At 36.4% G+C, this 27,251-nt stretch overlaps 1 protein-coding gene and 1 non-coding gene across 3 annotated transcripts in view; both read right to left on the bottom strand.

The window, feature by feature from the left end:
- Nucleotides 1–27,251, bottom strand: part of CA10 (carbonic anhydrase 10) — a 550,141-nt gene that overhangs the window by 458,036 nt on the left and 64,854 nt on the right. The gene's annotated exons all lie outside the window — the stretch shown is intronic.
- On the bottom strand, nucleotides 11,679–11,785 carry LOC126027140 (U6 spliceosomal RNA). The gene has a single exon (XR_007502212.1). It is a non-coding gene; the product is annotated as a U6 spliceosomal RNA (small nuclear RNA).

Genomic DNA, 27,251 nt, shown 5'->3' with positions numbered 1-27,251 from the left:
TATATTCATTATCCTTTAACTATTATTTATCACTTTAAAATTAGGAATGATGTTTTTTAAATAAGCATTATAGACCAACGTGGCATCACTGTCTTCTCATAAACTTTAAAACATGGATAAAAATATAGCCCACAAAAGTTCCAAATCCAGGCCCAAGTTCATGTGGTGTTGTGGTAGATCACAACAATCAGGAGAACATGTATGTTAGATTCAGAACACTAGAAGGACATGATTAAAACAAATACAAAGAATCAATATTTAAACTACTAAAAAATATTGACCATTCCCAAGTCAATACTTTAGCCAGCTGTGTGATTAATCTCGTTTCATACAACTTTTCATCATAACTACTAGCTTTAAATGAGAATAAAATCCCCTTAAATCTTTCTTAAGCTTGAATTCAGCAGAGCTAAGTAAATTGAAAGGAAAATAATCAAGTAGTGCTTGATGTTTTGGAGAGGCAGTGTGGAATAATGAGAAATAAGACTAGAGAGAACCTGTGTCTCTTCCTCCTGAAATCACAACAAATTCACACCACAAATTGTTGCAGACATAAGAGACACCTGGGATGGAGATACATCCATCAGAATTGCTAACTCCTGACCAGAGATGATATACAGAAGCTAAGGCATTTTCTTTGCATACAGCTGAGTCAGTTAAATCTCTAGAACCAAATATGGTCTTCCAAGTAGTGCCATAAAGTACTCCTGAGCAAAGAGCCAGATATCTTCCTCAAGCACAATGGCCCAAGTCCTATTCCCTCCAATCAAAAAAAATGAGTACTTACTCCATACAGACAAAGAGTTCCTACTGTTACTAGTGACACTTGACAGTTAGCAAGCCAAGTCATAATACAAGTCATAATATCAGCTAACACACTGGTCTGTGTGCCTATGGCACATTAGCTGCTACCAGAAGATATTAGGAACTATTCAAGATCAACAAATCCCTGTCATTACCCAGATCCACTCAAATTTAGCAACAAACCAGTTTTAGGTATTCAAGTCACTGATAACTTCCAGGCCTGCTCAAATTTTGATTTTAGGCCTCAACCTAGGTTTGAGCTTGTTTGGAGTTCTAGCAGGGGAACGCAGCTACTCATATATCCTTGTATACCCTGGGTCCGTCTCTATTCAGGGAAGGCCGTCCTCGACCTAGCGCGCAGCTTTGGGAGGGATGCACGTGGAGCGGTGAGGGAGGAAGTGACACTGGCCTAGCCAGCCAGATCAGCCAAATCAACCCTGGAGCTCAATGGGGTGACAGATGTTGCAGCCAGATCGCCCTTACATCCTTCATCCCAGGTTTGTTTGGAGCACAAGACATATTAAAGAAAAAGAAAGAGGGACTTAACAGCATTAATATATCAAGACAAAAACTTAGAAACCTTAACACAAAGAGCAATGTAAACTGCCTGAAGACTTAGAAACAACTTTCTTTATAATGCTTGTTGGGTTACACCTTATTTTATCTAAAACAAAGTTTATCACTGGTTTCTTTGTATCTGTTTGTTTACAACTTGGTTTCATCCAAAACAAAAATTGTCTTACTTATAAACCTGAGTGGGTTTACTGCCCCGCCCAGGGGTGATCTCTGAACTCAATATAAATGATAGTTCTGGCAGGCATCAAGGTCCATACTAGGTAGAACACTGCCAGATGACATGTGTTTCACACTCAGCCTGGTCTGAATTATTTCTTTGTGACCTTGATTCAGACTCTGTTTACCTGGATTTGGAGATACAGTGCATGGGGTGATTTTACAATGCTCACAGAAAAAATGAAAGATGTCAGCTCGGGGCTGATAGCACAGTGGTAAGGTGTTCGCCTTGTATGTGGCTAACCTGGGACTGACCTGGGTTTGATCCCTGGCATCCCATATGATCCCTCCAGCCTGTCAGGAGAGATTTCTGAGCACAAAGCCAGGAGTAACCCTTGAGCACTGCCAGTTGTGCTTCTCCCCACTTAAAAAAAAGATGACTTAACAAGGACATAGAAAGTATTATAATATCCATACAGAAATTACAGAGTAATATCTGAATTAAAAATATAATAGAAGGTTCTACAGGAGAATCATAGAAGCTGAAAAACGAGCTTGATGATAAGTTAATAAATAACTATTCAAAAAAAGGTTTTTTATTTCCAGAATATGGAAAACAGAAGTTTTAAAAAATGTTTAAAAATTTTAAAATTTAAAACTTTTTTTTTTAAAAATCAAGATGGGCCCAAAGAGATAATATCATTGGTAAGGTACTTGCTTTTAACGTCTTCATTCCTGCCTCAATTCCCAGCACCACAAAGGTTCCCTGAGCATCAGCAGAAATGATACTAAATATTTCCATCTGTGGTTCAAAAATCAAAATTTAAAAAAAGAAAAAATAAAAAGAAATAATTCTAATTTGAAGAAATAATACTTAAGAACATTTCCAAATTTAGGAAGGAGAAATGCACCTAGGCCATGGATCATCAAGAAGTCCAATAAAATGGCCAGAGCAATAGCAGGTGTTTGCCTTGCACATGGCCGACCTGGGTTGATCCCTGGCACCCCATATGGTTCCCCCAAGCCGACCAGGAGCAATTTCTGAGTAGAGAACCAGGAGTAACCCTGAGCACCGTGGGATGTGGCGCCAAAACCAAAACCAAAATCAAAACAAAAAAAATAATAAATCCAATAAAATAAATTCATATACTGTGCACCAAAATTTTATATGTTCAATATACTAAAATGGTAGTCTATAAAATAAATATACAGAAATAACTCTGGAATTGAGTTCCAAATTTGCTACTAAAGTTTAGTTAACCTTGGAAAACCTATTTCATATTTTATATACTCAGTTTAAAAAAAGAGAGAGATTCAAGGAATAGAGCCGATGTTTACATGTTTGGCAGTGGTTTAGTCACAGGTACTACCTACCCTCTCCCCAAATTACTTCCCAGATTTCTGAATATGGACCTGGTGATTTCTGAGCACTGCCAATTATATGGCCCCAACAATTAAAAAAAAAAAAACTCTACTAGACACCTCAGTGTTAGGTGAATTTGAAGTACTTTGGTATGAAAAATATGGAATATGCTAAAGCTTATAAGATATACATTTTTGAGGTGAATTTGAAGTACTTTGGTATGAAAAGTATGGAATATGCTAAAGCTTATGATATACATTTTTGGATTTAGAATCAAGGTACATCCAGATGGCACTTTGTCCTTGGTCTGCTTCACCTGCCAATGCATCAGCCAGCTATTAAAGTGGAATTAGTCTGTGGCCATTCCAGGCTTCAACATTTGGCAATCTGAAGTGGTGGATTTGACTTCAGTTCAATAGGACCTAGAATCCCAGGAGGGGAGTTCTGCATCTTGCAAGGATTTAGATACTGAAGAGCTACAGGATGGAGCTCTCTCTGAAAACAAAAGGCTCTTCAGGAACAGTCCTAACTACTTCTTCCAGCTTGGAAACTTTGGTCCTATTAGAACTCTTCACACCACCCAGAAAATGACTGGGGATGTTTTTGGACAATTTTGTCAGTTTAAAAAAAATTAGAGAGACCATATCACCCATGGTGTCAGTACTGTACTAATAACCTTTAGAGATGCTAGACATCCATCTCACCATCACAGAATCTGAGAGTCAGAACTACAAAGACTATTTTGGAGAGCAGAGAGAAGACACTTGAGGACAAAAGACAGGCACTGCAAGAATTGCTGAAGGGACTTATTAGAAGGAAGGAGAAGCATCTAGCCAGGAGCTTCAAGAGATAGAGAAGAATTGAGAAATAACAGTAGTAAATTTTGAAGCAGCCCATTTATGAGACAGAGATGCTGGAACAGCAGAAAATAAAGGAGACTACAAGCAACTGCAGTGGGTAGCAACTGGAACTACAAATTGATTTGAGAATTCTGGAAAAAGAACTTGAGTAAATGCCCAGAAACACAAGCCCAACTGAAGAAAGTTATCATCTTTAACATTACTCTGGAAATCTAGGCTCCATTATGATCCATGGGAATCATCAATCACATTATATTGAGCAGCTTCCCTTTCTGTTCCCATGAACTGCAATAAAGATTAGTGGGACATGAAGAAATCTCACCATCTTGCACCCACTCAAGAATACTCCACTGAAGTGTGTCAAACAAACCAGCAAGACCTCTCAATGATAAAGGCCCCAGAATGCCTTGATTATATCCTGGAAGATTCTAAACTCATTCTGTAAATTCAAAGTTAAGAAGCTGTACTCAGAATCATGTCATTTTGCCCTCAGGTCAAAAACACCCTCTTAAGTATAAGGCTGCTAATGTTGTCATGAATTTCTTCTCTTTACAGAGGAGATACTCTGACAATCTACCGTATTTTCCGGCATATAAGACAACCAGGCGTATAAGACGACCCCCTAATTTTACAGTTAAAACATAGGTTTAGGTCTATATTTGCTGTATAAGACAAAATGTTACTGTGCTCAACGGTATCTTCCATAATGAGCCAATCACAACAAGCAAAGGTCCAAAGGTTATACTGTAATAGATGTCCTCCCTGACTCTGGCCAATCTGAGCAGGCTTTTTACAGTGTAGATTCGGGTACAGAAAATTGTTTAATTTGCATGCACAAAATGCCTGCTTGGATTGGCTGAGTTAGAGAGGTGGTCTGAGCAGCCTGGTAGTGATCGGTGCAGGATCGAGTTGGAAAATTCATTTTGTGGCAATATTCAGACAATTTTTGTTTAGCGGCATATTGAAACATTTTTCGGGATATACTAGGCATATAAGACGACCCCCAATTTTTGGTTGACTTTTTTTGTTTGTTTCAAAAGTCATCTTATATGCCGGAAAATACGGTAACTCTAGTCATCTATACAACAACACACATAAAATATCTGAGGTGTAAAAGTCACAACAAAAAAGTTCATAACTGTTTTCATATTTAGTGAACAAAGATGGTAGCCCTGAAGACTCAGCCAGTAGCAACAAGTTATATGACCTATATAAGGACTTTAGAGAGAAAATAATGAAGATTATTAAGGAGCCCATAGAAACAATGGAGCAGACAACCAATAAAATGATATGAGAGCAGAAATAAAAAAACTAAAACTCAAGAACTTAGTACAAAGTATATAAAACTCACAGGAAGGTCTCAGCAGTGCAGTAATAGTAGATGAGGTTAAAATTAGTGATCTGCATGATGAGATGGATAAAATCTATAGACAACATCAGAAAATGGAATACAGAAGACCCAAAATAAATGACAAGAGAAGTCTGGGATGAATTGAAGAGAAACAACATCAGAATCACTGGGATCCTGGAGGCAATCATGATGAATAAGCAACAGAAAAATATCATTATGGAGAAGATGTCAGACTTGGAGAACACATGCATCCAATTCCAAGGGGCTTAAAGTACCAGCAAAAATATCCAAATAAAAATATTCCAATACATTACATTAGAATGATGAAAGCTATAGCTAGAGATAGACTACAGAAAGCAGACAGATCAAAGAAAAAATTATATACAGAAGAGTGTTAATAAGATTCACAGCATATTTATCACATGGAACTCTACAGGCTCCCTCAAAATGGTAGGATATAATTAAAAAAACCTCAGGGATATGAATGATAGTACAGCAGGTAGAGTGTTTGCCTTGTATTGACTAACCATGTTCAATACCTAGCATCCCATTTGATCCTGCAAGCACCACCAGGAGTAATTACTGTGTGCAGAGCCAAGAGTAACCCCTAAGCACTACCAGGTATGGCCCCAAACTCAATAATTATGATAATAATAATAATAATAATAATAATAATAATAATAAAACTTAATGAAATGACATTCTTATCATGAATACACTACTCAGCTTGACTCTCACTTATATATGAAGGAAACATATCAGAATTTCACAAATAAACAACTCAGGAACTTCATAGATCTGAAACAATCTCAAAAGGAAAAACTAAAGGCGTTACCTTAAGAAAAAAAATTTCACAAAAACACCAAAGTTCTACAAAATGATGGCACAAAACTTCATGATAATCTAACTGGATGTCAGTGGCATGAATATTCCAATTAAATGACAGTGTCAGGAGATTAAAAAAATTAAACCTAACTTTCTGCCACTTACAAAGAATACATTTGAACAGTAGGACAAACATAGACTCAGAATCAAGGGGTGGGAGACAGAATTTTAAGCAAACAAACCCCACAAAAAGCATGGGTGACCATGCTGATATCAGAATTATACTAGTAATCCTTACTTAAGGATTAAAAATATTATTATAAAAGACAGGGGGTAATATCTTAATGATAAAGGGATATGTTCCTCAGGAGAAACTTATACTCCTAAACATATATGATTCTAATGAGGGACAAGCAAAATATAAAACAACTGCAAATAAACTTGAACAAAAACATGTATAACAGGGGCCGGAGAGATAGCATGGAGGTAAGGCATTTGCCTTTCATGCAGGATGTTATCGGTTCGAATCCTGGTGTCCCACATGGTCCCCCGTGCCTGCCAGGAGCAATTTCTGAGCCTGGAGCCAGGAATAACCCCTGAGCACTGCCGGGTGTGATCCAAAAACCAAAAACCAAAAAAAAAAAAAAAAAAAAAAGACATGTATAACAATACAAAAATAGTTGGGAGGTTTCAACACCACTCTATCACCACTTGATAGATCAACTGAACTCAAGAAAGGAATACTCAAATACTCAAGAAGGAAATACTGTATTTGAAGGAAGAAATGGAAGAGGAGTTTTATATATAAATTACATGAATACATATAATATATAAATGAATATATATATTTATATATACATATATATTTATATATATATAAAGCTTCTGCACCAGAAAGAATATGATGAAAAGAATACAAAGATACACCACAGGCTGGGGGAAATTATTTGCCCACTCTCTTCCAAAACGACTTGTCTTCTGTGAAGAAAAAGGCTTGATGGAAGAATCTGGAGGTGAGGCAAAATCTTACTCAGGACCCACTTGAGCACAAAGAAGCAGTAGAGAAGGCACTTGCTTAAACTTTTTAAATCTAGTCATACTTGGATCTCCTTATGTTACCTTCAAAAAAACCTTTATCTTTAAGGGGAAGAGAGGGATTTTTGGAGGCCCTTAAAATTTTGTGAAAAATACTATTACACAAATTATAAGACTGACGAGTTTAATATGCTCATGAACAGAACTTGAAGGCATTATGTTAAGTAAGTGTCAAGACAAAGATTTATTTTACCTGTAAATGCTTAGAAAAAGTTGTCAGATTTGTGGTTATGGTACATGATGTGGGTGATCAGTAAGCTCTTGCCTTGCTTAGGTGTGGGGCTTTGGGTTACACTCCTAGCAATGCAATAAAAGAAAATTAAAAGAACAAACAAACCATAAAACACATATTTTAATTACCAGAGTTTGGGGTAGAGGTTGAGGATATGGTGGACAGGATTTATAAAGGTAGGAAAAAGGTACATGCTTGCAATTATGAAATAATACTGGAATGTATACATTTTTATGTGTATGGTATAAAGTTTGTACCCAATGAATAGTATGCATTATTTTGTTGTTTTATGTTTATGATAGTTGTATTAAAGAGAACAAAATGGTGCTATTAAAGGCATAAAGAGAATCTGACAAATGAAATAATTAGAATTAGTAATTTGAAAATAAAACAAAAACATGGCATAATTTTACTAGAATATAGTTGAAAAACATTCTTTTTACTATTCTTTTTTTTTATTTAAACAACTTTATTACATACACGATTGTGTTTGGGTTTCAGTCATGTAAAGAACACCACCCATCCCCAGTGCAACATTCCCATCACCAATGTCCCAAATCTCCCTCCTCCCAGCCCAACCCCCGCCTGTACTCTAGACAGGCTTTCTATTTCCCTCGTACATTCTCTTTATTAGGATAGTTCAAAATGTAGTTATTTCTCTAACTAAACTCATCTCTGTTTGTGGTGAGCTTCAAGAGGTGAGCTGGAACTTCCAGCTCTTTTCTCTATTGTGTCTGAAAGTTATTATTGCAAGAATGTCTTTCATTTTTCTTAAAACCCATAGATGAGTGAGACCATTCTGCGTCTCTCTCTCTCTCTCTCTCTTTCTCTCTCTCTCTCTCTCTCTCTCTGACTTATTTCACTCAGCATAATAGATTCCAAGTACATCCATGTATAGGAAAATTTCATGACTTCATCTCTCCTGACGGCTGCATAATATTCCATTGTGTATATGTATCACAGTTTTTTTAGCCATTCATCTGTTGAAGGGTATCTTGGCTGGAAAAAACATATTTTAATTCATGACCTATAGAAGCATTAATTTGTACACTTCATCCAATAACTTTTCCTTTTTATTTATCTATTTTTTTGGCTTTTTTGGCCACATCCTATAGTGCTTGGGGTTATTCCTGACTCTACACTAAGAAATTACTCCTGGGAGGCCTAGGGGCCCATATGGGATGCCAGGAATTGAACTTGGGTCAGCCGTATGCAAGGCAAACACCTTACTCTGCTGTGATATGGTTCCAACTTATCCAACCATAAACTTTGAGTAAATTCCTTGAAGGAAAAAGTCTTGACCAGAGTTCAGTAACTTATAAGGATATCTGTGACATTTACAAGTCAAAGTGCAATCTCCAAGGAGAAAAAGAAAAGGAATCTGGAAGCAGGAAACAACTAAAGAAACTCAGAGAAGTCTGCACTACAGGTACCTGAACAAAGCCTTGACAAAGCCCAATATCAGTGGGGCTGTAAGGGAGAAAGCAAAAAGACCCACAGCAACCAATTAACCGTGGTAGATCTCAACACTGGATGCAAACATAAAGCAAGGTCCAAGGTATTTTGTTGCTCACAAAGCATCAGAGTAACACTGGTTTTCCCTTTTAGATTTTTATCCACTCATTATGTGCTTATCATGAATTACAAGTAGTTTTCCTAGGGTATTCACATATCAGCTAAGGGGTAGAGCCAGTGAATTATGAACATATCTGAACTGTGCAGACAAACAAATTGCATAATATAAAATAATAAAAAGAATACTTTGGAAATGAAGTGTTTAGAGAGTTAGAGCTGGACAATTTCAATGTTCTATTTCAGCAACCATTTTAATGAGGTTGACTTAATATTCATAGTCCTAACCTTGATCTTTCATCCCAGCTCTATCCAGCCCATTCATTAAGAGGTCACCTTTTATTTTCCAGGACTTCACCATCATGATTATCTTTTGTCTTTCTGGCAAACACAATGCTAATTATGCTCGTAGACTTAATTTTTTTTTCTCTTCTACCCTAAGTAGAGAACCCTGGTTTTAGACATAATTTCCCAGAATAAGGAACTCATCTTTCTACCTCCAGTGTATCTTCTATGGATGTGTGGCTAAATTCTGTTTAATGATATACTACTGTGTAAGAAATCCAGATGATTTCCATGTAGATTAGAATGTGAACATGATGATGAGAACTCAGGTAGCCACTTAAACTATAAAAGAAAAATCTTACTTCCAGTAATAAAATAGGAGATACACACCTTAGACTATCTTTTTTGATTCAACTTTTTTTCTGCCACTCACAGCTAAAACCAATCCCAAGTCCCCCTCCCCATCTCCCCCTCAACTACCAAAAAAACCCAGACATTTTTGTTTGTTTTTCTTTGGACCACACCAGGTGTCGCTCAGGGGTTACTCTGTTATGCGTTCAGAAATCGCTCCTGACTTGGGGAACCATATGGGAATTCAGGAGATTGAACCTCGGATTGTCCTAGGCTAGCGCAAGCAAGGCAGGCGCTTTATGCCCTGCGCCACTGCTCAGGCCCCTGAATTCAGACATTTGATTCTGCTAGTGTTCTAATCTTTTCTTTCCCATAAATCTGTATTTTTCAGATTGAGGACCTCCACATTTACTAAGATGAACAATTATAATTACCTACTATTACGAATTCCTCTTCCCATGATCTCCACTACCAACTTCACACCTATCCCACAATTAAGATTCCTCTTAAGAATTGCCAGGATTCAACTGGTGAGGTGGCGCTAGAGGCAAGCGCTAGCCAAGGAAGGACTGCGGTTTGATCCCGCAGTGTCCTATATGGTCTCCCCAAACCAGGGGCAATTTCTGAGTGCTTAACCAGGAGTAACCCCTGAGCATCAAATGGGTGTGCCCCCCCCAAAAAAAAAGAATTGCCAGGATTCACCATCAGGATGTATTTCTTATTTTTAGCAAAGGTGGTGACACCTGGAATTGAATTAATGACCACAGACTTGCAAAACAGGTGTTCTTAGCCACTGTTATGTTATAAGTCAGTTGTATATTTAAGAAAATGGGGTCAGAGAGATAGTATAAGAGCTAATGTGCTTTCCTTGCAAGTAGCAAATTCCAGTTTGATTCTCTTTACCCCATGAGTTCCCAGGCACCACTATGAATGACCCAGGAGCACAGTGGCAGGAATAACCCCCCAGACCCTTTCCACAAAAGACCATTTCTAAAAGAACAAATAGACACAGATTTGTAAGTAGTTTTTATTTTCTCAATAAAATAGGTTTTCTCAGATTTCTGGGAATGCCTAGATCACTTTATCTCTGTTGCACACAGCATATAGCATATAATCACAAAGCCAAAACCAGGAAAGAAAGAAAGACCCTTAAAACACATTCTATTTTAACCCAGGAACAAACAAGAACAGATGATATTCCTGAGCACTACAGCTTTTAGAAAATAAATCATCAAGCATAAACAAAAATACATTAAGGATTATATAGCGCTCTGTTAATAACATGCTTTCATCATCCTGGCCAGATTATCCTGACTATATTTTGCTTAGAAAGTAAGCAAATGCTCTTTCATCATTAGGTTAATGCTCTCCAATTCTTACAAATCCGCTTCCTTTTGGAACATTGAGGGGTTAGGCAACCATGAATTTCAAAAGATAGGCAAAAACAGGACGAGTCTGTGCTCTACTGATACAAGAGTTGTGGCCTAACTTTCAAGGAGAAAAAAAAAAATAGAACTGGAAGATTGAAGAACACATAAAACACCATTACTGAACTCAGCTGAGTTTAGGGGATTTTAGTAGTGTACCCAAGCATATCTGTTCAATGTAAAGATGCTGACCACAAACAGAAGTCAGGGCAAAAGGGTCTTCACAGGCACTAGGGCTAGATGGTCTTAGCTTTGAGCTTGATCTGGATTTGAAGATGTCTTGAGCTGTCAAGGGTCAGATAAAAGAAGGAAAAATATTGATGCAAACATAAGCACTGGTCTCAGTTATCTTTGGTATATCGCCTTGTTGAACTCATATAGGCCATCTTCAGGGTTATTAACATTGAATCCATTTTACAGGTGAGGAAATCAAACGTGGAGCCAGAATGTCAAACAGAGAAATCAAACATGGAGCCAGTACAGTGGTAAGGTATTTTCTTTGCATGTGGCCAACCATGTTTGATCCAGTCACTACAAATGAGCACCACCAAGAGTAATCTCTAAGTGCAGAGCCAGGAGTAAATCTGAGCACTGTTGGGTGTGGTCTAAAACCCCAAATCAAAAAATAAAAATGTAGAAATATTATGTAATTTGCTCAAGCCCTCAATGGTAGTAAGAGGTCAAGGCTAGACTGTAGGGCTCCTGAGTTTGTGCTCTTTACCAATATGTCTATTTTCAAGATTTTTTGGAGATAAAGGATTTCTATTTTACCTTATTTTTTTAAAATATGGAACACTTCACGAATTTGTATGTCACCCTTGCGCAGGCGCCATGCTAATCTTCTCTGTGTTGTTCTAAGTTTAGTATATGTGCTGCTGAAGCGAGCACTTACCTTATTTTTTAAAAAGGGAGTTATAATTTAAAAAAGAGAGATAAATCATCAAGTACCATAAAAAAAACAAACAGAACTGGAAATTGCAATAGAGCTAAGGGGCCACCACGAGTAGAAAAATAATTGGAAAATGGGGCATGAGAGTAAGAATCCAATAAACTTTTTTTTCTCTTTTTTTGGAAGGGTTAGTAAGTGGTGAGGGAAACTGCAATGCTCAGGGATCACTCTGGGCAGGTTCCAGTGACCATTTGTGGTGCCAAGGAGCAAAATTAGATTGAATACCTACCATACGATTATTCCAGCCTCTGCATGAGAATGCTTTACAGCTAGTAGCATGTTTTAAAATTCCCCATGGCAAGCCAAGAACATTTAAGCCTTCTATGGAGGGTCAGGGTTTGACATCTGGCAACCGAAATAATAAAAATTTTCATGTCAGACAGTGAATGGAAAAATTAATGTCAGAGAAAGCCTAAACACCCCATTGACAGAAGCTGTTCAACTCTTATGAGAATTTTCCATCATGATTATTTAGTAAACTGAAAAGGCATTCTTGTAAGTAAGCTTTTTCTAACTCTGTGGTTAACTTCTTTAGCTACATTATGAAAATGGAATTATTTAGGTCGAACGGGAAAATAACTGAAAACTATAGGTATTTAATTCTAATAATAATAAAATAGAAGATTAAAATCATGACATTAATGTAAAAACTACCATTTAAGCAATAACACTTACATGCCTGATACTGTCCCAGGCACTCAAACATGCCATTTTACTTAATTAAAACAAATCTATAAAACAGAAAATGTCATGGAGACTAAGTTTCAAAAATATTATATAACTTCTCCAATATCACAAGCTACTCAAGTGGCAGATACTATGCGATATAAATGAACTCTGCTTAATGCTATAGTTTACAGACTTTATACTACCTAGAAACATTGAACAATCAATAGATGGAAACTAATAAAGTTATTGAAAATAAGCAAGGGAAAAAAGTATTTCCTATGTAATATATTATTGCATATATAAATAAAATGCATAAATTCCAAATTAGTGAAGAATTTAAAAGGCAAGGAAACAAATAATCCAGTACAGTCAGAAGTGGAAAATAAGAAAGAGAATGAGATTAAATTATCAGAACAAAATAAAATAGGAAAATAAACTTAAATATATTAGATATCTCTATCAATTTAAATGGTTTAAACTCAACTTATGTAAGATAAAAAACTTGCACCGGATTTTTTAATGAAATGTTTTATATTCTAGAAATATTCATAAAATATAATAGCAAAATAATGGAAGCAAATCATGGAAACAATTTAAATGTTATAAATATAGTAATAGGCCAATTAACTGCCACATTCATATGCAGAACTGTTATAGTATAGTTAAAACAAATTATGCATATCTGTATTAAGATAGACTAAAAGTTGTATTAAGTGAAACAGTTTTTTGGAAAGCATATTGTAATTTCAAATATAAAGTATAGAGTATATAATTATACATGTATCTTTAAACTCACAAAATGCAACTAAGCATTTTATGCATGGCCACCTATATAGTAATGATACAAATTTATATGCATGCTCTCAAGAAAGTGATGATTTCAAAAGGAAAAGAGAATGTAAGAATATAATTGGGCATGGATATAGCAAGTACTACAAATTATTATTTAAGAAATTTGAACTAGGGCCGGGCGGTGGCGCTAAAGGTAAGGTGCCTGCCTTGCCAGCGCTAGCCTTGGATGGACCATGGTTCGATCCCCCGGTGTCCCATATGGTCCCCCAAGCCAGGAGCAACTTCTGAGCGCATAGCCAGGAGTAACCGCTGAGCGTTACCGGGTGTGGCCCAAAAACCAAAAAAAAAAAAGAAATCTGAACTAAACATGGCAATGTCAATATTTTCTGATTCAGAATTTTGTATGTATCAGTGTAACATACAAGTTTTCTGTAATGTGTAAAGAAGTCTATCTATTATTTGAAATGTAAAATATAAATAAATATGGTTGTAAATAGAAAGGTTATTAGATCTCTCAAACATTTAAATTTTATTGATTGATTAATTTTTGTTTGGGTGGCCATACCCAGTGGTGCTTCAGGCTTACTCCTATATCTGTGCTCAGGAATGACTCCTGGCAGTGCTTAGGGCGCCACATCAGGTGTGAGGATTGAACCTGAGTCAGCTGCATATAAGGCAGGTTGTTACCTGCTATACTATCTCTTAATTCTTAATACTTAATTATCTTAACTCTTAATACAATCTCTTAAATACTTATGATGTTGAGGTGTTACTCCTGGCTATGCACTCAGAAATCGCTCATGGTTTGGGGAACCATATGGGACGCCGAGATTCGAACCTTCTGTCTTGAATCAGCTGTGTGCAAGGCAAAGACCCTACAGCTATTCCATCACTCCAGCCCCTCAAATACTTAGTTTTTAAAACCAGCTTGGAGAAAAAAAATGGAGGAGAGATCGGTAAAAGTCAGAAAGACTAGAGTAAGATATTTTCATCTTTCAAAAATGGTATACTGAATAGAGTATTATTTTCTAATGTAATTTTATGATAATTCAGTATCAAGGGTATTTATAACAAATAATTTTTGAAGTTTATATGTAAGAATAAATTATTTTCAAAGTCTCTTAGTGGTTTACATATTTAGATATCAGAATTTATAAAATTGCCTTTTAAAATGTATAAAATTAATGTATATGATGAGTTTTCAAAAATTAAGGTGCACAAGACTAATGAAATTTCATTGATGGCATAAAATATTCCCTGGCATAATAACACATAAAAATATAAATATTAAAATTTATGGGAAAGAAATGGGCCGAGTTAATAAGAAAATGCTTAAATTAAAAGTAAAAGGATTAGATTTTCATCACAAGCTAAGTCCTAAATAGATCCAAATGTTTGGTTAGGGCTAGAGAGATGGTATAGTGGACAAGGTACTCTTTGTGATCTCGATACAGAGCAGCCTCCCTATTATAGCATGTTCCAGAATCTGTAAACAGGAACATCTCAGGACCCAATGGGAGGTGATTAGGAAAAACCCTGATCAGTACTGGGGTTCAAGTGTATAGATTATCAGACTGACTCCCTGAAAAAAATAAAAGGACAACTTGGAGATTAAAAAAAAAAAAACTTTTTTAACTTAAAAAAATCTTTAAATGTGCCTGTCAATTGTGTCATAAAACTGGGGATGTTGGTGGAGGACAGATGACAAGGGTGATGGGATATTTGCTGAAACTTTTTGTGTGCCTGGAATTCAACTATGAATAACTTTGAAAATCATGGAGACTTAATAATTTTTATAAATAAAATAAAAAATTGACTATGTTGGAAAAAATTTTAGTTGTTTCTTATTTTTTTCTTTCTTTCTTTCTTTTCTTTTTTTTTCGGTCACACACAATCATGTTTAGGGGCTATTCCTAGCTCTGTGCTCAGGAGTGACACTTTCTATTGCTCAGGAAGCCATGCAGTGAGAGGAGAGTAAATCAGGAATGGTTGCATGCAAGACAAGTATCTTAATCCCTATATTACTCTCCAGCCCATACTTTATGGATTGCTACCATGACCCCAGACAATGAAATATGTAAATGAATGCTAGCTACATTTATATTTATAAAGTTATACATTACTAAAATTGAACACATCATTAGCTAAATATATTATATAACATTCCTACCATGGACAATTGAGTCACATTTTTTAATATTAAAGACACAAAAAATTGTCACTAACAATCCTCAAACCCCATAATATGAAGAAAGCAGGATACTCAATACCTGCACATAAAATAGGATTTTAATTTTGAAAATAAAAAGAGAATAATAAAAGGATATGCAAGCAAATGTTAAGAACATTTCCAGAAGGTGGGATTATAAAATAGACATAACTTTACCATATCTTCCCATCTCTTTGCAACATGTATTTTTAAGATTAAAATTAAAAAAAATTTTTAAATTTTGTTTTTGGGCCACACCTGGCAGCACTCAGGGATTACTCCTGGCTCTGTGATCAGAAATCGCCCCTGGGATAACAGAAATCAAACCCAGGTTTGTTCCGGGTTGGCTGTTTGCAAGCCTAATGCCCTATCACTGTGCATGGCCCTGTAAAATTAAAAATATTTTAATACAAGTTCAGGTTTTGGTTTATTTTTGATTTTTGATTTTTGGGATCATGTCTAGCTGTACTGAAGTCTTATTCCTGGCTCTGTACTCAGAAATCACTTCTGGCTGGGTTTGGGGGGCCACTTCTATTCTAGGGATCAGATCAGGGTCATCTAGGTGCAAAGCAAATGCCTTACCCTTGTACTAGCTCTCTGAGTCTATAATAAAAAATCTTAAGGCAAAATTTCATCTATGCTGAGCTTCCTAGAACCAGTGATCCAGATTCAAGCACATACCATAATAACTTTTCTTCTTAGTAACAAAATCATGATGTCCTCAATATTAATATTTAATTTCAGTCCTACAGATGGGATCAAGAGACTTATGGTAAATCATCTCTGAACATAATTTTTCATTCTTATACTGACCTCTATGTGACAGGGTGAACAATTTCCCTCCATTCTTAGTTACCGTATTTTCCGGCGTATAAGATGACCCCCTAATTTTGCAGTTAAAACATAGGTTTTGGCCTATATTCTCTGTATCAGACAGAACATTCCTGTGCTGCATGTTCTGCACGTGTTCCTGTGCTAATGTACTACAGTGAGCCAATCACAACAAGGTGATTGAACAAAGGTTCAAAGGTTATACTGGAATAGACTTTCTCTCTGACTCTGGCCAATCTGAGCAGGCTTTTTACAGTATAGATTCGGGTCCAGAACATTGTCTAATTTGCATGCATCAAAAGCCTGCTTGGATTGGCTGAGTTTGAGAGGCGGTCCGAGCAGCCTTGCAGTGATTGGTGCAGGATCGAGTTGGAAAATTCGTTTTGTGGCAATATTCAGACAATTTTCCTTTAGTGGCACATTAAAACATTTTTCGGGATATACTCGGCGTATAAAACGACTCCCGATTTTTGTTTGACTTTCTTTGTTTCAAAAGTCGTCTTATCACACTGGAAAATACGGTACTCACTTTGACTCATTTATAAAAGATACTAATTAAATCAGCAAATACTCTTTAAGGCCAATTATTAATGAAGGGAAGCTAGCATGTTAATTCAAAACCTATACTTAGGAAACATGATAACATTCTGCACTGAGAATTTCACTGTGCTACTGCAAATGACAATGAACCACAATCTTAAATACCACTAGCAAACTCAAAGACCAGTTCTATGATGGGAGTCTTGATAGAACATCAGCTGCACAATATGTGCCCTAGAAAGGTCCACTTTCTGTACAGCTAATGAGGTTCTCTGGGATTCCTGAAGAAGGGATGCTGATGGAGAATGAGATCAGTGTTGTTGAAAGTGTTTCCTATGTTTTGTCCTGCTGCTTCTAAAATACTGTGCAAAACCCTAAATATTTCACTGTGAGAAGGATGAGTTGGAACTTTCTGCACTGCATTGTCCTTTTTTTTGTTCCTTCTTCTCTGCCCTTTCATACCTTCCTCTACTCTCTCCCTCCTCTCTCTTCTCAGCCATCTCTTTTCAATTCATTGTGCTTCTTTTTTTTTTTTTTTTTTTTGGTTTTTTTTTTTGGGCCACACCCTGTGATGCTCAGGGGTACTCCTGGCTATGCGCTCAGAAGTTGCTCCTGGCTTCTTGGGGGACCATACGTGACGCCGGGGGATCGAACCGTGGTCCGTCCTAGGCTAGCGCAGGCACCTTACCTCCAGCGCCACCGCCCGGCCCCCATTGTGCTTCTTTATCTTTATTTGATTCTACTTCTTCCTCTTTTTTTTCTATCTCTCATCTATATCTCATCTTCCATTCTATTCCTCTGTTCCCCACCTCCATTTGTATCCTTTTAATGATTTCTGCTAGTCAGTTTTTGATTTTCTATCTGTATGTTTCTGCATTTCTCTGACTATCTGCTTGTCTTTCTTCTCCTTTGTGTGTGTGTCTCTCTCTCTTTTTTTTTTTTTTTTTTTGGTTTTTGGTTTTTGGGTCACACCCGGCGGTGCTCAGGGGTTACTCCTGGCTGTCTGCTCAGAAATAGCTCCTGGCAGGCACGGGGGACCATATGGGACACCGGGATTCGAACCAACCACCTTTGGTCCTGGATCGGCTGCTTGCAAGGCAAACGCCTCTGTGCTATCTCTCCGGGCCCTTGTGTCTCTTTTTATATACAACATTGCATCTTCTTGTTCATGGCTTTTAAACAAACAAACAAAAAAACTTCTTGTGTTGGAGGGACTAATAAACCACCTAATAAGTGTGCTACTTTTTATACTATATTTTATTCAAGTAATTCAGCAAGGCTAAAAGGCAGAATATGAGACAGAATAGGATTCTTTTTAAATGGTAGAGGTGGGTTTTGTCTGGTTCATCTATGAAGAAATCAAAGAGCTGATGGGTAGTGAACTCTGTCTTCACACCTACATTCCCAGTAACATCATTTATAGACTGCAGATGCACTTGAAGCAAACACTTTCATTGAGCTGGGAGGGCTTATTTTTTCTAGTCTACAAGTTGGCCCAAGATGTGACTCTACAGAGAAAGACAGTAGGGTGACTTCTTCCATATCCACTCCCTTTTGACCAGCATTTTATATGATTCTTTCCATTTTGATGTTTGCTCCAAAATCAATCTAAATATATCCTTCTAAAGGTTCTCTTTAGAATGTTCAGACTAGATAATGATGGTAGTTTTATTGTACTTGTCTTCTTGTCATCTATGTACTACCACATAAAATCAATCCACATTGTCCTTACAAAAAATACTGCATAATTATGTAATATGTATATTACATATGCACTCAGTATATTTTACACATGTATATGTATTATTCTTTTCCCTTTTATATAAACAGACATAAATAAAATAAAATCAGGGAATCAAGTAAACATAATTGAGAAAATCAGACATTATATATAGTTGGGCAAGTAGTAGATGCTCAATAAATATCTGTTGAATTAATGAGTACATAAATTTATAGGATTATTTCCTAGTCCTCATCTCAATAAATCTTCTTCTTCCGGATAACTAAAAGTGCCCATTCTATAAACTGTGTTTGTCCTTGTTCAGCTCAGAATATCCTATCTGAGTCATTCCCATATACATCATAAATGCTAGTCACATTACAAGATATTCCAAATGCTGTTCAAATCTTAAATGATCACCAACCCATGGAAAGTTTTCATTACTATGTCAGACTGAAACAATTACTATTTTCTAGTAATTTTGGCAATGTTTTTATCCCATACTCTTCTGAGAAGAATCTTAAATTTTCAATTATTACTTGACATTAATATTGTTATTTCCTGCTTGTATCTTAAACGGAGTCAATATGAGTGTTTCTGATGATTTTTTGGTTGGTGGCATTAAATGGGGAAGTACTGATGGGAGTACATAGGGGTTCAGAGACTGCCCAGGTTTTGGAGATTATATGGTGCTGAGACTCCAACCAAGGACTCCACAGGAAAGCTATTCTCCTAAGCTCTCTCCAGCCTCAAGCCTTAGTTTGTAAGTTTTTACTGTGCTCCACCAACAAAACATATCCCATAAATGTTTAATTCATTAATGCACCAACTTCAAAGAACTCTTAAGTGTTACTTTTATGTAACAAAATGAGGAAAGGCTGATAACTAAATTTTCTGAACTTCTGCTGCCTACTTGATATGCATATCTTGTTTAGTTCTCACAACAAATTTATTAGGTAGGTTTTATCTCATTTACGCATGAGAAAATTCAAACTCAGAATTACTTGATCAGGGCGATGCATCTTATAAGTAGGGAAACTGGGACTTGAAGCTAAGACTTAACTAGAAAGGTCATGTGCTTTAAATTATTCCACACTAAACAATAAAGCTTCTAAAAGAATACACAGAGAGATAGTCTCCGGACTTTGGGGTAAACATATTTTTCTAATAGGGCATGAAAGATCTCTCTTTGGGGGTTAGGAAAGGTGAGGGATTAATAATTGAACTTCATTAAAATCAAGAACTTCTGTTTATGTAAATATATCATTAAGAGGACAAAAGGAGAAGTCATAAATCCAAACAAAAAGCTTATGTACAGAATACATTAAATATTCTGACAAGTGCTAAGAAAACAATCCAACTTTTGGAAAATAAGTGAAATAATAGTGTGGGTACTTCTGAAATTCTATTTTTTTTTTTTTGTTTCTGATTTTTCGGTCACACCCGGCAGCACTCAGGAGTTACTCCTGGCTCTACGCTCAGAAATCACTCCTGGCAGGCTTGGGGACCATATGGAATGCCGGGATTCGAACCACTGTCCTTCTGAATGCAAGGCAAATGCCCTAACTCCATGCTATCTCTCTGGCCCGAAATTCTATTATTTTATTTTATTAAAAGTATTGTGATTTACAAAGGTCCTTCTGATATTCTGAAAGACCAATAAGCAAATATGAAAGCAAGCAAATTAAAAGCAGGATGAACAATACAAATGTAATAGCTAAAATAAAAAATAGACAATACCAAGTGTCAGCAAAGAAATGGAGCAACTGAAATTCTCAGAAGTTTCTGGTGAGAGTATAAACTGGGTCAATTCCATTGAAAATTTTTAGGAGTTTCTAAGTTAAAAATAGAAACTTCAGTATTCTAAATGTATACATGTGAAATAAATTACTTTGAGTAGCTAAAACACATGTACAAGTAACATTACAGCAGCTTCATTCATTCATGGAAATAAGCTGCAAATAAGCAGAATAGCCAATGACAGATGTATATTTTATATATTCATATAATGACACACTACACACATTAGGAAAGAAGGGCACTACAAAAAATGTCTCTCATACACAAAAAGCCAGACACTAAAAGCACATTCTATTCCATACCATTTATATTACTATGTGTAAGAATAGGCAAAACAAGTCACTGTTTGTAAAAGATGTAACTGTTTTTGCCACTGGGGGTGGGGTAAGGAATAAGGAGGTGCTAATTGATTGGGGTGAAGTGTGAATAAAGTGAAATCTATTAGGGAGCTATAAATATTCTTGATTGTTTTTGTAAATGGCATTTATATGTCTCTCATGAGAGACAGACAGAAATCTCAGTTTGTACAACGAATATTTGTATGTTCCATATGATATATCTCAATAAAAGCAACAAAAGAGTAAAACTTAATCTCTGCCTCCAGGTGGGAATAACATTGGGAGAAATGAAATATAACTGGAAGTACATAACATTTTCTTTGCCAACAATTTATGGCAAGTTCCCCATTTATAATTAAAGTGGGAGGGGAAACATTTGTCTCTCCTGTTGCGCGGACAAGCTTCCATTTATCAGACAATGAAATCCTATATCCTGCTTTGTCTTATTTGAACCATGAAGGACACACAAATTCATTCCAAAATTACTCACTCTTCTGGTCTGCTCACTGCACCTTCCTACTGTTCTTGACTACTCAAATGCCAGCCTCATTTCCTCTGTACATATAAAGCCTTATTTTAATTCAGACGTTTGTTGGGTAAATATAAAGGCATAACAAAATTATAGAATAAAAGAAGATGAAATAGACAGAAGTTAAAAGGTGATAAAACAAAGCATTCAGAGCCCAGATCTTTGGTTCAATTCCCATCTTGTTTTTGACACCTGTATGATCATCTACAAATCAATCAATTTCTAAAATCTTGCCTCCTCCCCTTTAAAACTTAAATGTTAGGAACAATGCCACAGTTTGTGAATCTCTTACAGCATAATGACTGTGAAAAGAATAAGAAAGCATACTCAACTGGCTTCCCATTATGGGGTACAAGAGCTGAGATCTATGAACAAACAGGTCTGATTGTGCTTATCACAGCTTGAGGAGCCCCTTGATCTCCATTTATCACATTTTCTCTGACCTATAATGACTTCTTAGAACTCTGATGAAAACACACCTCTGATATCAGGGGAGACTCAACAGAAAACTGTGCATGTACAAATGGGTTGGCTGGGTAATAACCATGGAACTCAGAAGCTCAGTTCTACCATGTATTCTTTATCTTTAGAGACAAAGCTCCAGGCCACTCTGCATATCTGACCACAGAATAAAGGGATGGGAAATAGCTCCGATGACAAAGTGAGCAAGATTCCAACAGAATCTCACTAATTCTCCATCTCACCTAATTCTTTCTCCATCCCTCAACTTCCTTTACTATTGTCTCCCTTTAATTCAAAAAAGGTATGTAGTAAACTATGCAAAATTTTGAGCAATAACACAAAGACACTAATGCTTTATCCACCCTTTTAGAAGAAAAGTTGACATTAGTTTCTCTTTCTTTAAAAAAAAATCTTTGGAGGCCAGAGAGATGTGAAATTGTAGGTTGCTTGTCTTGCACACCATCAACCAGATGTCTTCCTAGAAACACATATGGTCCCCTGAACTAATCAGAAATGACCTCTGAAGTATTCTAGATATATCCCCCAAAAGAAACAAAATTAAAAAATTAAACCTTCCAGTAAGATCTGACATGTTTGGCCCTGTCCTTCTTCTTTATCTCTCTTCTTCCTGGAACTCTTCTTCTTCTGGAATTGGTATCAAACATTTGCTAGCATTCTTTGTTTCTTTACACATAAATCCACTTACTATTAGTGACATGGTCAAAATTATGTAGAAATCTATCCACTCACATTAATCATTTCAAAGTAATTTTTCTCATTTATCATATGGTAGATTACTTCATACTTTTTCATACCATTTTATAAGTTTTCATAGATTTGTCCATACTCTAACCACTATATTTCCTTTCTTTTATTTCTTAACAAAATTTAATTGTTCTTCATTGAATATCTTTGTTTCCTTCTCCATATGACTTTTATTGGTTAGTGCTGGTAGTTGAGTAAATGAGTTCAACAGATATTACCATTTGCTATGCCACTGATGAAAATTTAGACACTTGATGACCCAAAGTAGGCTTTCTGAGGTTATTTGAGGTCAGCCGCCCAACTTATACATATTACAGGGTGACATGAATTGGTGATGCTTCAAGTATCTTCTCTAATACTGAAGTTTTCCTCTCTTTTAAACTATTAGTGTTAGACATGCTACATACTTTGAATTATCTATGGGAGGTTGTTAACTTTACTTGTTAACTAACTTTAGGCATCCTTACCATCCTATTTCATCTCCTTTACACTTCATGATTTAAAGCATCAAAAACAGTAGCTAGATCTATGAGAAAATGATCTAAGCTCAATGCTTATCAAACTTTTATGTGTGTATAAAACATCTGAAATTATATAAAAATAAAGACTGACTCAGAAGCTCTTGGATGTATCAGAGTCTGAATTTCTGAAAACTTGCCTGATAATATCAGTGCTGCTGATCTGGGACACTTTGAGAAGCAAGAATCTCATCAGGTTGGTACCAACTCTTTTCTAATAATGACACAAATCTACCAATACCCAGTCCAATCATACACCAATTTTTTTTTGGGGGGCCACATCCATTGACGCTCAGGGGTTACTCCTGGCTATATACTCAGAAATTACCCCTGGCTTAGGGAGACCATATGGGATGCCAGGGATCGAACCGCAGTCTGTCCTAAGGTAGCGCTTGCAAGGCAGACACCTTACCTGTAGCGCCACCTTTCTGGCCCCCATACACCAAATTTTGACAAATATTTTTCATGGTAAGAAAATATATAGCCTACATCTACTATATTATTTTAAAAAGGGATGAGATTACACTATTCTTTTTCATTAATTCAAATATGTACAAACACATAAACTTGCACTCAAACTTTAATTTCTAATTAGGGGGCTAGTGATTTTGCATCTTGTTATTCAACCAGATGAATGACTGAAAAACTTATACCAAATTACTTCTCATGATGCACTCAAATTTCAGCAAACCTACATACAAGTCCACTGTTAAATCAAAGCCACTCTACTATGAGCTAAGATTCTGAGATATATGATTATATTTTATTTATCACTTTAACAGGATCATTTTGATGGCTATTAATGTCCTTATCAAATAATGAGATAATGGTAGGGTAGTCCCTTTCTAAATAGTCCCAGAGATGTTACAATGAAAATAAAACTTTGTTTTCTGCCACACATGCTGACCCTTAGTCATAGCACGTACTACAAAATTTTGCTCTTATTTTTGGTGAATAGAACAGTACTATTGAGTTACTCTCAAAAAGGACTTCCATTTCCTTGAAGGGCTTATTTAATGTCTGGCAAATCTGACATTGTGTCAGTAGCAGCAATCAGCCAATTATCCAGTTGGAATCAGACAGCCCAATTCTCCATTAAGTGTCTAAACTTTGAATTAACTGGAGCTTTGAAGCTGAGGGCGTGACTAGGAAGGAGTGTAAGAATTGGGACTTGCTAGATCCTTATACATCAAGTGCTCATCAACATGCCTTAACTACTGGTAAATTCATATAATAAATAAAAATTATTTCTAAATTCCTAAAATTTATTTCAAAATTATTCCCTATGTTAATCAACAAAATTTTAGATAAAAATATAGATAGTTGACTGGTTATTGTGAATATCATTAACCATTGACTCTTTATCAGGGTCTTTCAAACATTATCCTTTGAAATGTATATTATTATATTCTAGGGCACTTCAAATGTTTAAATAGCAGTTGTTCTCTTGGTGTGAATAAATTTAACATAATATATAAATATATATGTTATACATAACAAGGCTTAAATGAGAATATTCTAAAGCAAATTCATTTATACAAGTAAATGAATTCCTCCCTTCCTGCTGCCCTCTCTTCACTTCCCTCTCCCACTTTCCTGCTCATTTTGGTAAATTGAAGAACCCACAGATTCATACAGAAGAACAGAATTTTGCAATACATATTCTTTCACTAAAAATTAAAATTCAGAGATAATTCTATACTCCAAAATCCTGCCTTAGTTATATTGCCACCTGCAATTTTCTTTTCTTGGGCCCAGTTCCCTCCCTTATGAAATTTCAAATGACTTTGCTGTGTATGCTACCTCCCAACACTTTCTCAGCTCTTAACTTGCAAACCAAAACACCAAGAAGCATTGTAAAACAAAGACTCTTACAGAAAACAGAGCCTGGCCTAATTAATTGAAGGCTCTTTGTAGAACATCTTTAGTGACTTAAACATGTACTTGAGGTCTCCATCTATATTTATTTCCCAAACACTTCTTTGAAACAAAACTGTTCTTACTAAGTTCTGTCAGCATCTTGTATATCTTAGATGTTAGCCTCTTATTTGATTGTTATTGGGTAAATAGTTTCTCCCATTCCATGGGTGTCTTTGTATTCTATTCACTATTCCCTTCCTCTACATCAAAAAAATGGGGAGAAGAAATGAACAGACATTTCCTCAAAAAAGAAATACAAATGGCCAAAAGACTCATGAACAAATGGTCCGCATCAATAATCATCAGAGAGATGCAAATCAGAACAACAATGAAGTACCTTATCATGCCACAGAGACTGTCACACATCACAAAGAACAAAAACAATCTGTGCTGGCAGGGATATGGGGAGAAAGGAACTTTCAGTCACTGCTGGTGGAAATAATATCTAGCCCAGCCTTTATTAAAACAATATGGAGGGCCCGGAGAGATAGCACAGTGGCGTTTGCCTTGCAAGCAGACGATCCAGGACCAAAGCTGGTTGGTTCGAATCCCGGTGTCCCATATGGTCCCCCGTGCCTGCCAGGAGCTATTTCTGAGCAGACAGCCAGGAGTAACCCCTGAACACTGGCGGGTGTGGCCCAAAAACCCAAAAAAAAAAAAAAAAAACAATAATGGAGATTCCTCAAAAAAACTGGAAATTAAGCTCCCATATGATCCAGCTATACCTAGGATACAACCTAGGAGTATATAAGAATATTTATACACTATATCTATGTATGTATACATGTATGTATATGAATATATACATGTCTGTATATATATACATACCCTAGGAATTTTTAGGAACACAAAAACACAATACAAAAAATGTCCTCTGCATGCCTACGGTCATTGCAGCTCTATTTACAATAGCCAGAATCTGGAAACAACCCAGATGCCCAACAAATGATTGTCTAAAGAAACTGTGGTACATATACACAATGGAATACTATGCAGCTGTTAGGAAAAGTGAAGTCATGAAATTTTCCTATATCTGGGTGGACAAGAAGACTAATTTTATGAATGAAATAAGTCAGAGGGAGAGAGGTAGACACAGAATAATCTCACTCATCTCTGGGATTTAAGAAAAATAAAAGACAGTATGGTAAAATACCCAGAGACAATATAGATGACACCTGGAAGAAATAGCCCATGAGATGAGCTTATCACAAAGTTGGTGAGTACAGTTAAAGAAATAAATACAACAGCAACTATCATAACAATGGTACTAAGGGATATAAATAGAATACCTATCTCTTAGACAGGCAGGGGGGCAGGAAGGAGAGACATGGGGCATTGGGGGAGGGAAGGTTGCAATGGTGAAGGGGATGTATATTTTTAATGACTGAAACCCAATTACAAACATGTTTGTAACCATGTGCTTAAATAAAAATATTAATAAACACAAACACTTCTTTTTTGGGGAGGTCACACCCAGCAGTGCTCAAGGGTTACTCCTGGCTCTACGCTCAGTAATAGCTCCTTGCAGACTCAGGGGACCATTTGGGATGCCGAGATTTGAACCACCATCCTTCTGTCTGCAAGGCAAATGCCCTGACCTCCATGCTATCTCTCCAGTTCTACAAAAACACTTCTTAAGATTACAAGTAAATAAGTTGAATTTATGTATTGCATACTTATTTCTGAGAAGTCTGTATGATAATGGGAACCTAACTTTGATCTTCTCAATTGCAATGCATGAGCTAGTGATATAGAACACCACTAAATTATATCCTTAGAACAAAAAAATAAATACATTTTTTTTAATCAATGTTGCACTATATTTTCTGTTTGGGAGTCTACTCCTATTGCAGTTCTAAGGAATTATTTCTGGTGACTTGAGCTTGCTGGGAAGAGTAGTGTTATTCCCATCCCTCATTCTTCCTGTGTAACCTTACCTGATAGTAAGACCTGCCCATTTCTGGGAGAGGTCTTTGGAAGGTAAGAAAAGGTTTGCCTCAGAGGCAGGAGGAGGGTTTTGGGGAATTGATTCAGAGAAATTCAACAAGAGGGAAGAAGAAGGAGAGCTGGCAGGATGGAGGGAGAAGAAACATTGAATGCAGGGCTAATAATGGAGCTTGCTTGAAAGGTTATGATAGAAGCTACACCTGTTGGCTAGGGCCCTGAATAAAGCTGATGTCTCCTGAAACCTGACAGCTGTGTATCATTTCCTTGCTGCCACGCTAAGACCCACTGGCTGAAGGGAATTGCAGATGCATGGTCCGAGCTGAAGGAGAAAGGCCTCACCCTCCATCCATCTCACCATCATCCAC

The sequence above is a fragment of the Suncus etruscus genome, chromosome 1 (genome assembly GCF_024139225.1).
Source record: "Suncus etruscus isolate mSunEtr1 chromosome 1, mSunEtr1.pri.cur, whole genome shotgun sequence".
NCBI lineage: Eukaryota > Metazoa > Chordata > Mammalia > Eulipotyphla > Soricidae > Suncus > Suncus etruscus.
The sequence above is the reverse complement of the archived record's forward strand: the minus strand, read 5'-3'. Positions and strand labels throughout refer to the sequence as shown.